Raw genomic sequence first — 15792 nt, 5'->3', positions numbered from 1 at the left:
ATATAACGTACAAAACATATTCGTAAAGGTTTTTCGTAAGCCACTAGAAATCTGAGAAATAACTGAGAAAATATTCAAGCAGCTATTATCTCCCTATTCCTTTCAAATGTGACACAAAAAGCTATAAAACTATCTATAGAATATAGAAACTGAGAAAATTTTATTCCATATTTTCGACCTACTTTCCTCAGTAGAACAACGCTTTCGCCGGTTGTACCATGATTACTGTGACACCTTGTGTATTAGTATTTGCAACGAACGAGCTTTTATTGCTCTACAAATAAATGGCTGTACAATTTTGTTTTGCAGCCACCCGGCTGCCCAAGTAGTAGATGGTTGGTAGCTTAGCGAGCGTCAAGAGAGCCATGTAAAAGCAGTATCTGTTCATATGTCGCGGGTATTATTCCATGGACGTAGCCAACCGACACGACTACGTCGGCCGCCGTATTCTATCCTGTGTCGGCCCCGTGTAAGCATACAAGTGTTTTCTTCGTCTCTGTTCTTTTACTACACAGCTCCTCTATCACAAAGTACACGTCTCGGAGTGGAATTCTTGCGAAAAGAAGGTCTCGTATGCGTCCGGGGAGATTCGTCGAAATATTTCCGCTGACTGCCTTTCTTGTTTCTACCTCTTGCGGGCAAACGAGAGTAACGGGTGGCGCACGGACTGAAGCGGAAACAGAAAAGGGGATAAGAGGGTCGACGACGAGGGACCAGGTGGAGAAAGGAAACCTGTATGCTCTTTTCTTCTCTCTCCAGGCGAACACGGACCACCGTGGTCGCAGTATCACAAAGGATCTTTCTATATGCCAGTTTCGACGGTTTCCTGCTGAAAGTGAGAAGACGACAGTATCAAACGCATTTCATTATTGCACTGCTTGGAGACACTGGCCGGTTAAGAAGGCGCGAGTGTGTGTTTAGTTGGCTGGCGAGGACGTTGTGCGAACTAACCAAGTATGGATAATTAGCGTAATTGGAGAGGACTGAACGTAACTTCTGATGCAGTAAGAAGTTAATTGAGAAAGATAGGAGATATAGATTACTGGAGGTTTGGATTATGGTTGACATTAGGTGATGTTGATGTCGTAATATGTATGTAAATCGATTGTTTTATATTGTAGAATTTTTATTGATAAGGATTGTGGTTTTATCGTTTAAGCTTGGCTCTGCCTTTTAATTCATTAAATGAAAGAAATTGAAAAAGCAATGGGACTAACACTTCGTCCTGCGATTTCGATGGAATAATGACTTATGATTTTATAGACTCTTAAAAATTTCATGGATATTAACGCCTTTGCAAAGTTTAGAATTATATTCAGTAACACGTATAGTGGTTATGTGATTTATAATTTCACGAATCTCACTCTATTTGCTACTCGAACGTGTCTCAAGTGTCTCATTATATCCATTCTGTCAAGCACACCAGTTGGTGAAATCAACATTCTTGAATGGGACTAAGGAATATGGTACTTGAGTTTGATTTATATATATTGCGGGTGTTATTTTTATATTTTAATAAATCTCAATGGCCTCAATAATGCTTTTTTATCAGATTTACTAACAAAACAATTGTCATCGTATATTCTTATGTAATTAAACATATAGTTTTTGTGAGATAAAATCTGCAAATTGCAATGGGATAATTTCGAAATGTTAAGCTTCGTTTGAAGAAAATAATAATTATTTGTAACTATCTAATAGCTTTTTCCTCGTGTTAAAATAAATTTGATGACTCTGTCTTAAAGTATGCTATACGTTGCATGTTCAAAGATGCTTAAAGTCAGTCTATAACCTGCTAAATATGCAATAAACGAAAATTGTTCTGCGAGTACGTTATAAAATATCTCATTTTTCAGTTGTCTTATCTTTCTTCACGCATTTATTTCATTTTTTCCCCAGGTAATGTGCTGAAAGCTTATCATCCGTGCATTATTGACACTTTGATTTATGAACTTGCACAGCTTTCAACGTTGTTTCCTGTGATCTATGTGTATTTATATGTATGTAAAAAAAAAAAATATTTAAACTTCATCTATGAACATCTATATGAAATTCTATGTGAAATAAATATTCATATAATATAATATGATACATTGTTTCATATAACAAACACCTTATTAGTAATCCAAGATTATTATATTAGACAACTCACTTTGTATATAAAAATATCTTATTTTCTATATAATATTATTACAATGACTAATTATTTCCACCGAAACATTAATGTATCCTGTTTTTAACAAATAATAGATTGCAATGTTAAAAAACATATAAAAGCTATGTAATATAAACTAATGTAACTAAACTAAAAAGTAATATAGGCTAATGTAAGGGGTTACATATAAACACTTACATATATTTATATTACCAGTACAACATTTAACAGAATTTCTGTTATATGCTTTTCTTAATTTAACTATGCTTCAGACGTGGACCATGAATATGAACAGGAAATTTACCTCAACTCCTGTCTCTTTTGAGGTCGCATTAATAACGAAGCAGCCCGTTTTGCGGCTTCAACGCTTCGATCAAATGAACCGCCATCATAAAGCTGTTTACGCTTGGTTACGTATCCTGTTTCGAAATATTCAGTCTCATAAAGGACTGCAGTGGACTGGAGGAAAGGACTGGCTGGAATTCCATCGTACTATCTGTGCTTTGCCATCGGCATCTAACTTCCTTTCTCGCGTCAGGAACTCCGTCATTATTCTCCCAGCTAAGAAAACTTCTCCATGGGGACAGTCAGGAGGAGCTCCAGGCTCTTTTTCTTCTTTTTTCTTTTTTTTTCTTCTTGGGGTACGGTGATTTAATGCCTGAGAGTACGATGGTCTGAGGGGACCGGATGCTTAATCAAAATCATTGCCTGCGGATTCGTGTCGAGAAACGAGCCGAGAGGAAGGCAATTTCGCGAAGTGTGTCCGGATTAGCGCTAGTCCGTTGTCAGTTTAGAGGTAAATAAGCGGAATAAGACGAGGTCGGGACGATTGTGCGTGCTTTACAAGATAGTCGAGTGGAATAATAATAAGGCCGCGCGCGGCGAACGTTTATGCGCCGGTTTAAACGACCCGACAAATTGTTCTCGTCTTCGCCGCGCTGGAAAATGTCAACCCACCTTTGCCACAACTGACATACCAATTCTTGTTCTTCCGTCTTCTCCTCTTACGTCCGATTTCATTCCTTTGGTATAAGGATGCACAGTTTGTTCCATTATATACGGTGTTTGGTAAAACGTGTTTTAAACTGAATTGTAATAATGTGACTCTAATATGAGGCAAATTTAACTCTCAAGTAGATAAACTGATACTTTAAGCGAATTTTCACTCGAGAATTTTTTTGAGAAAAGAATTTCTATTTTCGTAGAAAAATCGCTCGTTTTTCTTCAAGTAATTTACATTATCAAACCATGTTTCTTAACGGCGTGGCTATAAAACGGAATTCCAAGGATTCGTTTAATATTTTTTTCACCGCTATTTCTACCACCTAGATTCTACAATTTTGTGAAATTTAAACGAATTGAAATATTTATGAAATTATGATAAGATACTGGTTTGCCATTAATAGCTTGATATCTACCGAAACGTTGATGTGAAGGAAAAAGATGCGTTCATGATTATCCAGCCAGGTCAATTACATTCTTTTATGCACAAATTCCTCAGTTTACCTACGTAATTTACGTTCGTAATCGCATTTGCCCATCCAGCCACGAAGGAAACCCCCGCTGGTTTCGTTATCAATTTATTGTAACGTGAAATCCGAATTCGCTAACGCGGCCCTGCTCGCAATTTCGTCCCGATATGACGACAGTGATATCATCCGGATATTGATCTTGGTGTTCGACACGCTTACACGGGACACGTATGTACACACATGTAGCTGCCTGTTCATGAAAGCAGGGACCTGTTGGTATACCAGGCCTCTAACCATGCTGGACAAAATATCGACACGGTGCGGTGGAAAAGCCTCTCCGATTAATTTGTTGCGAAATTCCGTTTGGTCCTCTTTTTCGATCTTTTTATTATAGAATTTCTTTAACGCTAGAATTACCAGCGACTAAAATATAAAAATTGAACCGAAGAAATCAAAATGATCGATATCGTAGAGAAGCTTCTTCGATTAATTGTTTGTTATTTTTCCTTCCCTTTTACCATAACTATTCTCTATAGCACTAGAATTAGTGGCGAGAAGATGTATAAGGCAAGGAGAAAAACGATGACTTTATCATTTGATTTTCGTTAAACGTACGTATCGATTTATATCGAATTCAGTATCCATTTAATATTTTTCAGAAACTTCTAAAATGTTGTATCTTTTTAGTTAACCACGGAATAAAACATAAATTTAAAACTTCTCAATAAATATCAAAAAAGGAAGTATGAAACATATCGTTTTGGAAAGAAATGAATACATATAATAAAGCGGTTTAATTAAGACATTTCATCTTGAAATTCATAATTTTGAAAAATAAACTTCCAAAGGTTTGACAAAAGTGGAATGGCCATCGGAAAACTCTCGCGTGTGTATAAATTAATTAAAATTATGCGGTACAAAAATTTTAAAGTCTAGTTATCTGTGTAGGAAGACGAGAATGTTTTGGTATAAAAGAAAACGTGATATTTCGCTAGTGTATGAGTTATATGAAAAGAACTTGATTGACAGTGTCTCCATTTGTGCTCCTTTGTTCTCTTGTCAAAAAATAGAACCATTTTTCAAACGATGTCTGGCGACAATAAATGGCTAGGACATAACAATATGACTGAAAAAGGTATCGGTTTTTCAGGAACCTCGTTAACAACAGCAAAGCCTGGTTTCCATCAAAAGAAGATTACATTGGTTATTGATAGGATATTAAAGAAGTATTTTAACACGAAATATCAAAGGTTGAAAAATGTATAAAAAGATACTCTTGATAAAGAATCAAAGAGTTCCTCTTATTAAATTAATATCAAGTCTTATACAACGATAAATTAAGAATACAAGAAATCGGCAGATCATTCGTTAAGAAAATTGATTTATAATACTGGATTAAAAAAGAATGTATTTTTATTCGTTTGTTCATGTATCAAATATAGTCTTCAATATATTTCCATTCGTTTTACTTCTTATGAAATTATTCTGACGATAAAGAATGTACAACCTTCAGGAAGAATAATTGTATGTCGAGCTCTTTGATTTACAACTAATGATCTTTAAAGAAGATTATAGTAATAAATTCATGAGAATGCAAGACATTTTTACTAGTTTCAGTTTACCAGTTCCAGTAATCTGTAAAGTTTAATTTAATACGTTCCTTTACAAATTAAAAATTTTGCAGATACAATATATTTTCAATTGATTGTTTGCAATCGGATCAATTACTATAATAGATTATTAATGATTTACAATCAGTTTATTTTTGTAAAAGGGTAAATTTTATAATTGAGGAATTACTTTTTTGCCACGAATGTTAACTCAATGCTAATAAATAGTTATTTATTTTTAATTGTATGACGTATTTTATCTATCCTAAGAATATGCTAAAAGTCCATGATAACTAATCTTTCCCAAAAATAATAGAATTCAACTGGTTATGTGTCGTTAAGAATCTACTATCGTGGTTGATTTTTCAGATTATTTAGATTTTACATACAAAACCTTCAATTCCTAAGATAATCTAATGAATATACAAGCGAGATCTGGAGATAGAAATTTGCCAGATGCTATATCAACCCAATACAAATTAAAAGCCACGGTATCCTTCAAACAATACATCCACAGAGATTTACACAAACTTGTGACAACGATGACAGGATAGAATCGATTAGGGTAAACTTTGATTTCAATTTGCCACAATTTAACGCAACTGATAATCAAGGATCTCTGTGTTTCGTCAACCATGCTGGTAACATTGCTGCTTTCACGATGGCGTGAAACAGGCTGCGGATTATTATGCAGATAATGTGCATTTGCAATGTAATGTCGGTGGTATGCTCGACGCGGCGGCGGAGCGTGCGAATGTTCTCGCGACGCTGCTCGTCAAAATGACGTTGCCTCGAATGTGTGCAGCTCTCGCTTTTCACGGTTGTCGGACTTACTCGTCGACGTTTTCGACCGCTCACAAACCTCTCTCGAATCTGACTAGTAACGCTGGCGAGTAGAAAAAATCAACCAGACCACATTCTCCTCTGTTCCCTCCGTGCCTCTGTTCCCTTTAACCGAATGCTTCCCTCTTCCGGATCAATGTTTTTGCTTTTATGATATCTCGGATGAAATTAGTTCTTCGTCTGAACTAAAATTCTTGCCTCCACTTTTAAGTTTCACAGTACGATTTTGTTAGTGTAATCACGATTTAATTATATGGAAATTATATGCAATGGTGTTTTGTTGGGAATTACTATTGGTTAAATTAGGTCGCCTGAAAAGTTTAGTTCCGTTGGCTTAAAAGAGCTAGAAATCTGGTAAATGACTATATGAGCTGGTCGAGGAAAACTTTCAACGCAGAGCTGGTGTGTCCATTCCGTTTTGTGTCTTAAATTAATGAAAGGAATTAATGAAGGAATAGAAACAAAAATTGTATTACACTTTTAAAGTAAATAGTACAATTAGTTAAAGTGAGCATATTAACCGGCTAAGCGTATTAGATCTAAGAATCATTACTTAATGAAACGTATTTGTAATTAATAAATATAATTTATGTGTTCGTTAACACGACTTTCTAAAATTCAAAGAACTTAAATCTTTCAAATCTTGCAGCGATATTTGAATCTAACGATGAATCCAAAGAATTCTCGTGAACCGCAAACATTTCAGAAAATTCAGTAATCTTTCTTTCTCATGGCTATCAAAATAAAATAAAATCCTCGAAAATCTGAATTGTCAAATCCAAACAGTGAAAAAACCAAAATCCTAAATCTAACAGTAAATCCAAGGAATTCTCTAATGAAGTAAAATGGACTATCAAAACTCTCGGACGTTCAATAATCCATCATCTATCCATAAGATAAAACAAAATCCTGGAAAAGCCTTGAAAACATACTAAAACTGATGAAAGCGAAATCTCTAACGACTCCAAAGGGATCTCCTATCATCACGTTACATTCTGCGATAAAGCATCCTCATAGATTCGCTTACGTTTCATCGGTGTCTTTCCGGTTGGTCGTTCGAAGACAAAGACCCGTGCAAAACGTAGAGCGTCGTCAGCTCGGTTCGCTGTCGCATCATCAGGAATCTAGTTCGCCATTGTCTAGAGACGCGTGAGCGGTTGTTGAGGCCGCAGAAGGAAGAAGCACATTCGTCAATGTGGAATCGACGACGTATTGCCGCGAGGTTGTATCGAGCTGTGTGTTGCGCTCACAATAACCCTGATTCGTGTTCAGGCCACGGGTTGAAAGAAACGAACGACCGCAAAAGCGACGAAAGACGGAACGACAGAACTATAAAGACAAAGACAGCGAGATAGAGACAGAGAGGATGTCCAACCGAGAGGACCACCACGTTTCTATAGGTTTGCGGTGGAGATCCGTTAAAGGCAGCACACACTCGCTGACGAGGCTTTCGCTGGCTGTACGGCGCCTTTGCAGCGAGGTTTAGGGGCCGGTGGACGCAAGGGAAACGGGATACTTTGCTGTGTGGTAGTAGGAACAAGGAGGAGGACGAGGATTTCAGCGGAGGAGAAACAGGATAGAAAACCAGAGAGAGGGTGAGGGAATTGAGGATCGAGGTGGAAGCAGAGGAGAGAGCCGAGCTCAGCGAGGAATCGCCCAGCCGGAAAACGCGACACCACCGGAAGATTGCACTATCGCGCACCCACTTGTTTTCTATCCCCTCGCCGTGGCCTTTCGCCCTGTCTCCCCTTGTCCGCTCGTACATTTCTCCGTTGTCCTAACAACGATCCTCCAATAGTATATACAAATCTGCTGCTTCTCAGCTTCCTTTTGTTCCACAGTGCGGTCACCCTATCGTTCGAGTTCCTCCCCTACGATCTGTTCCCTGTGTCCTTTGCGAAAACGAGACATAACGCTCGCGAGGATATTCTAAACGTCCGACTGGGTTAAGCAGAAGTAAGTAGCTTGCATGAAAGCTATTTACGAAGAGAGAGAGAGAGAGAGAGATTTGGAGAATCGTTGAGGTCCCGTTTCTTGTTAGTGAATTGAGAGGATGTAACTGAGAAATAAGCTGGGATTGTCCGTTTTGTTTAATGAGTTCAAGCAGCGGAACTGCTTTTGGTCTTTGTTCCTCAACCTTTTCAATTGCTAGTGTAAACTGAACTTTGTTAATGTACCTCTGGTTTGAGTGGCAGGATCGTGACGTATGCAAATCCAATGCTTTGATTCCTCCTTTCTTATTCATTGTGTTAATAGATATCGTATTTCTGAATGGTATAGCGTTTTTCCATTAGAGCAAACGAACCCCTATTCAGATTCTTTATATCGATTTAATGTTGTTGCATGTTATATAAACTGCGCTTACAAGTGACATATGTACATGATTTTTATGAAGCCTTGTTCATCGTTAGGTAATTAAAATATGTATGCATCTGTATTGTATGCATATGATGGTGGTAATTATTTGACAGAAACGATTTATACGTATTATACCTTATATTAATTTTCTAATGAAAGTAAACATAAATTGAAAGACTTCTAATTCTATCTTCCATCGAATTCTGATCTCTAAATTATGAATTTTCATAATCAACCTTTTCCTACTATTCAAATTAATAAATTGCAATTCTTAACTTTTAATATCATCTTGCCAAAGAAATAATGTATACCGATATAGAAGAGTACACATGTCAATTATCTTTAAATTTCCTACCTCTGCTGTGAAATTCTAACTTTCTAACTATGTACGCAAATTCTATAAAAGTCATTTGCGTATAAATAAATTAATATTCCCTATCATTTAAATATCTAGCCAATGCTAAATTTCATACACACAAACAATATATTCATACAGTAGCAACCGTTTGAACGCAAGTTAAAATTTCATTTAGCCACGATCAAATGAATATCGATCCAATAGCAACCCATTTTCGAATGAATAAATTTCCTTCGGCAACGAATTTGGCCGGCGCAATGAAATCGCTGTAGCTAAGACCGCAGCTAGGTACATCCGCTTTTATGAGGTTAGGTAACGTCGGTTTCGTTGATTAAAACTCCTCGCGTCTGTCTGCAGTCTTTTCTCCGCACAAAGGCGGGAACTCGCGACGCGAAAAAGCTGCTTCAACAGAGAAAGTAGGATAGAGAGGCTTCTTATCCCGGAAATTGAAAAAGGCACGAACGGTCATAGTGGCGGCTTTCGGAAGTGGCGAACAGGTTAAAAAAGGGGACCGGAAACTGCAGGTAGAGCACGCTTTCCATAGGTGTACTTATGCATTCGAGTTCTTTTCTCAGGGCGATGGCGATGCAGCGAGACTTTGTCATGAGAATGAGAAACGATGTAATTCTATTCACTGGTGAAACGGAGAGAACCGCGATTATAGGGAAGAAAACAGCGCATGGACGTGTATCCGCGTGTACATAATCGTTCATAAGTATTCGAACATTTACGGATCATGAAGTAAAGCTGAAGTAATCAAGATTTTATTAAAATCTGTTATATGGAACTGTTATATGGTTTGAAACTTATCGTCGTTTGGACAAATATTTGAACACTTACCATGCGAAACTTGTACCTTTATCCAATATGTGCCATACGAAACATTCTGGAGTTTCATTAATACAATACTACAATGAAACACGACTATTATGATTCTATTAGTATTTGAAATCGATTCAATAAAAATTTCATCTTTACTATCATCTTGTTACGTCCGTCCATCACTTATTGCTTTAAACAATTTCTGCGCTCATATTAGTAACTTTTCAATAGTATTTGTTCTTGCTCAACTTCAAATTTCGAATTCAGATTATCGCCAAAGTTCTCTAAGTTACGGAGTTGTACACAGCTATAGGGCTTAAACACATATGACTTGAATTCATCATCTTCCCTTCGTAACTCTCACGATCAATTAATAATTTGCTTGGTAATTTAGACCATTTATCGCATTTTACTTAAAAACAAGAAGCGCCCTGATATCTACGAATAGAAATGTATGTATAGGTTTATATGTATGTACGTAGATACAGTTTGCATACAAGTACCTAGACGTAGGATAGCATAGAAAGGAGAATCAAAAAGAGATGAAGAGATAAAAGAAAAAAGGAGAGAAGGGAAGGAAATAGAAAGATATCGTTCAATAAGTATGAGTGGGTGCACTGCACCAGCCTGAAAACGAAATTTGCTAGACTAAAGCTTGCCAAACGCTAGTCGAGAGAGGGCAAATACGGTTTTCGGCTTGGTACTGATGGACAAAGGATTTTCTCTGGGACATGACGTGAGATTTTTCAAAGATAACATTTTCCTGGGCTTTCCTTCGGTACGTCTGCATAAGGATAACGTTGAAAGCTACGTAATTAAATGATAAGGTAATTTCCCGGAATACGACCATTCTGTTTGCTACGTTCCTGTGTTGTAATCTTATTTGTTTAAATGGTACCATTTGGATATTTGTGATTCTTATGTTCAAACTCGAGCTTTCATATTCATTATAATACACCGCAGCCTTCTTGTGAAAAGCAGATTGATCTTTAACTAACCGGGTCTTTGCGTCAGAAGCGAAAAATGAAAATAGAAATTATCTGGTTCTTTTCCAACAAACCTCAGCAATTTTTAGCCTTCTTTCGAAAAATTTTTTCTCAAAATCATAAATTCCAATTTTTCTTAAAAACAGAATGTCAGCGATGATACAAATTTTTTAACAAATTTTTCATTGAAAAGTAAGTTCGACAGAGAGCATGTTTCTATGGGCCATTTGTTTCAAAATTTTCTAAGTTGTGTTTAGCTCACCAGAGACGAAATTTCGTTATTGTTAAATTACATTCCCGAATTTTTTCAGCTAATATATACGAATAAATTTTGTTTTTTAACATCGTGCTTATGAAAGGAAATATTTTTTTAACACTATCTCTTGTATTTACTCTATTAATTTTATACAGTTTGAAGAAATTTACGTATAATATATTATATATAATATATTGGAATAATTATAACAATACATTTTTGGAGTCTTGAGAAAACAATACATAAATTATCTCGTTTACGTTTTTAATAACGTGACGTTCCTTAACATTTGAACTATTAACTCTTAATGTGCATCTAGATACATTGTACTCGGATTAAATCAGTATAATGAAAATAAACTAAATATAATCAAAAATCGCAATGCAAAGAATATTAAAGCCACCAGAAAGCTAAATTAAATTCCACTTTCTCGTAGTTTCTCGTAGCTTTTCTTCTTTACAAGAATAAAAAATATGTTAGGATTAGATCAACCAAAGGAAATCGACAAACGCATGTTAAACACGCAGACAACCACGTTTCCATGGCGATTAGACTAGTTCTCTAATAACAAGCTTGTGGAGTCCGCGCATGCACGCTTAAATCCACTGGAAGTGTTCGTGAAACGTTTATCCGCGTGCTGTGAGTGAAATGTGTACGTTTGTAATTATTCGAAGCAGGATGATCAGTTTAACTTGACATTCAACTCGAGGAAGATCCAAAGCCAGGAAAAGTAGCTTTCCCAACGGGAAGTGGGTCCTTGCGCTAGCGTATCACCGCGAACCGTTGCGCTCCCCAAAGTTTGATTAAATACTTCCAGTAGCCGACAGTATTACTGAATGGTAGTCAATCGTGGCGCAAAAGTCCCTTTTCGAAAGTGTACAATACCTTAACTACTTGACAAGTTAGGAGATTGCGATACCGCGCCTCGCGTGTATGATCATTTCGCCGGCATTGTGCACGAGACTAGCCTGGGGCCACGGAATAAACTCGCTTGAAGATACTTGAGAGGCAAGTGTTTCGTGGTACGTGTGCACCATGGCGTGGCAAAGTTTGCGCCGAGTCCGGGAACCGCAGGTCGTAAGGACAAATCCGTTTTCGAGTTTCGTTGGATTACTAGCGAACAAGGAATTTCCTAGATCACCAATACGATCTCGAGGTCAGGGGACCCTCTACCGAATGCCTGTAACCCTACATACACGTATATGTATAACCCTGATACCGACTCTCCCCCTATACGTGTATATATTTCTCATAGGAAGGGTTAGCAACGCCACAAATCAATGGTGTCCAAAGTTTAACGTGGCCCAAGGCGTGTTACACGCGGCAGCGTGTAATTAACCTTTAACCTGTGCACCGACAACGACTTTATAACATCCTGGAGTGTACATCCGGCGATGCCAAGCCACGTACTCCTCCAGTCCGCTATGCCACAACGCTGCAGACTAATTACAACCAACTGGAGACAGAGAATGAGAGCCGTGTGCCACGAAGAGTGACGATGCCAGAGTGAACACCATACGGGACTAGAAACCGTGATGGCATTAGGAATATCGAGCAAACAGCTGTTCCTTGCACCAATCAAGACTCACATCTGGACCTGTTTCGTGAACGATCAAGATATGGATAAACGCATATGTCTACCCCATAGCTGCAAGTGGTCTGGACATAGGACAATTTCACAACGATCGCAGGTATTCCGGCTACCATGGACGACAGACCTGGACAATTCCTAGCCAATTTCTGGCGATCGCTTCGATCCTCGAACGTGCTATTCCGCCCCGAAACGCACCGTTTCGCGAGTACTTTCGTTGATCGGATCGTACCGTTTGGTCAGAATGACTCGATCTCACGTCTAGCGACCCGTTTTAATTTCGACGGATCTCTGGAGTGCCGTGCAAACGGCAACGTTTCACGCGGAACGCGATAAAATGGCAAACGGTTCGCTGGGAATAGCGAGGTCGTAGGTGATGTCAGAGCGGCTAAAATGCGAGCACGCGAATTTTTAATCAATTGAAAGATAGATGTGCAGATAGGTATCTTGTTTGTCGCACTTGATCCTATCGCTACTTAACTAATTATGCAATTCTTCTTTTAAACTTTTGATATAGTATGTTAGATTGTTTCGTAAGCTTTATTGTTTTCTTTATTGTAAGTTCGTCTATGGAAAGTTTAATGAAATTAAAGAAAAGCATTAATGAATTGGGATTTTATTTATGAAGAATGAAAGAAGACGAAACTATGGCACTGCATTTTCAAGGTTGTTCGGTAAAGAGGAATTACTAAAATATATTAACGAGTAAAAAGTATATATAGAAATGTATGTGAAATACATTTTTCCATGGTTTCATTATAAATACATTCATTACGTATCTCATCGTTTTAGTGAAATATTTTTAATACACATTGATTTTAGTATTAAACCAATTCGGAATAAACAGCTAGCTATACGTGCTATAAAGAAACCTCGCCATATGTTAAATTATAAACACAATGATTATCCTAAATAAGCTGAATGCTTTCTATATTTCTCAATACTTTATAGTTATCGAAACAAACCTAATCAAATAAGTTGCTCACTCTTATAAGAAACACTCCCAAGCTATCGAAATTTGTATTCGCTCTTTAAACCATCTCTATCCGTCTAACAGAATTCAAAAACCAATCGCGCTAAAATTTTCAATCTCTCCAAACAACAGTCTGGCTTGCATAAAAGCGTCCGAATAATAGAGAAAGCTGCGGCAATCCTTGTCACTTGGATTTAATGCTGACTGTAAAACGGCAGACACTCCTCTCTTTGCTAAAAGGGAATCGCGTTAGGAGAAAATCCCTTGAACGTCTCTTTGGGAGCATAAGTCGAATAGAGCGAGGAGCGCATTCCTTAAACCGAAAGTTTATCAGGGAATTTGAACGGTGGTCAGGTGGTTGCCGCCCTTGCCGTGGTCCTTGCTTTATCCATGGTTTGGCCCGGATGAAAGAGGGGTGCAAAATATTCGAGCAATTTGGTGACACTGCCAAGCGTCCGGTCGGCTCTTTTTATCCCTGGTGTTAGCTGGCTTAGTTTTATCGTGGCCGCATTATCCTTCCTTTCCCCTGTTCTATTCCGTTCCCTCGTCCATGCCGGTGTTTTCATCCCGCGATCTTTCTCCCTCTATCTACGTTCTCCATTCGACTATCCTTTCTCATACCAACCCAAGCGAACCAGCTACATTCTGGCTCTTACCTATTCTGGATTAATGCCAGTGGTCTTTCCGGCTGCGAATTTTCCCTCCCATCCCTTTCGAAGTCGACGTTGTGCTACACTACCGTTCATAAGTATTTGGACACTCTCAAATTATTGCAAGTGCATAATATATACTTCGAATGAAACTCTTTAATCGAATTTTTCCTCTTGACTTTATTTCAGGTAATCGTATACGGTTAATAAATGTTGAGGAAAATAATAATTAATATGGAGATACAGAAATAATTAATACGAATATTTTGTATCTCTTTTTAAATTCAATACAATCATGTACATATAATTGTCTTTTTATTCCGTTTTGGGGTTGAACACACACGTATTGGTCCACCCTCTCTATAATTTTAAAAATATTCCTTCTGATAATACTAAAATATTCAAAGCATTAAAATATTGCTCGTCTTAATAGAGAACTCACATTATACAATTTTTCTTCACAATTGCACTTCTTTCTTACTAAATAAGATCATCAAATAACTTGTAATTAAAAAAAAACTCAATATATAATTTTAATTTTAAACCAAACTTGTTACTATTGTTGACGGATGTTCACTAATACTGGTAACTTCTGATTAGTAAAATTTCACTAATAATATTTGTCTCATTGTGCAACAAGACCCTGCTGTCCAAATACTTGCAGAAGATAGTGTACTTACCCTTTCAGCGCGACTCCACTTCAACGTTCCCTCTCTATCAAACGTTTGATCTTTTCAACCGTCTCTTTCTCCGTTCGAGAAATTGCTTCTCTCTTTCTCTTTGATGATCCGAGTCTCTCTCGTTCGTTGGTAACCCCTTCTGTTTTCTGGTTCACGACAGATTCGTTGGTGTACAAACGTAGAGGGATGCAAACGCTCGCAGTCGTCTACGACGAAGAATCACGAAGTGGAGCGTTGCTGGTGCGGCTGCCGCGTGTATATTCGTCGTGCTCGGTTTACCCTTCTAAGTCGAATCCCCGAGCTCAGAGCTCGTCGCCTCCGGAACACCTCGGGGGAACGTTACAGGTTGCCGGAGCACACACTTATCACGATGGTGCATTCAAACGCCACCCCTGGTGCGCGCGAACGCGCACGAATACGTGTATAGAAATAGTTTACGGGGACAGGCGTAATTGAATCGTTCTTTCCCTGCTGTTATGTTCTCTCGCTGATCAAAGGCGTGGCATCGCTGACATACTTGTGTTCAACCGTAAGATCCAGGCAAAGTGTCATCGTGTTTAATGCTTTTCATTCCTTAAACGGAATTCTCTCGAGCGATTGTCTGGCAATTTCTTTATCTTTGTTGTATCTTCTCCCTCGGGTGGGTAAAAGTAGTGAAGATAGAAACCATCGTTGGAAGTCTAAATATTGGTACTTAAATTTGTTTGGAGAGATATTAGCTTGCACAAGGTTTAATACTATGAGTGTTTATATGTGTAAAGTAAACTCTATCTTACATCACGAACGATCTCTTCGAAGTCAAATTGAAGTTAATTGGTTTGTGTTTCTTGTTAATTTGCCTATTTTATTTCATTTTATCATCTTTTCCGTAAATACACCGTCGTTCGGTGATGTTTTACCTTTAACATACTAATTTTTCATTATTTTTATATCATCGAAATGTTGTACACAATTTATACTCAGAAAGTTAAATTAATATTGAAATTAAACCAGAGCTGAATTTGAACTTCAATCCTGTGATTTATCTGCGTTAAACTT

General features: G+C 37.7%; 1 protein-coding gene across 6 annotated transcripts in view; it reads right to left on the bottom strand.

Moving 5' to 3' along the window:
- Nucleotides 1-15792, bottom strand: part of LOC122571143 (neurotrimin-like) — a 295840-nt gene that overhangs the window by 90151 nt on the left and 189897 nt on the right. The window lies entirely within an intron of this gene.

Source organism: Bombus pyrosoma, linkage group LG9 (assembly GCF_014825855.1).
Source record: "Bombus pyrosoma isolate SC7728 linkage group LG9, ASM1482585v1, whole genome shotgun sequence".
Lineage (NCBI taxonomy): Eukaryota > Metazoa > Arthropoda > Insecta > Hymenoptera > Apidae > Bombus > Bombus pyrosoma.
The sequence above is the reverse complement of the archived record's forward strand: the minus strand, read 5'-3'. Positions and strand labels throughout refer to the sequence as shown.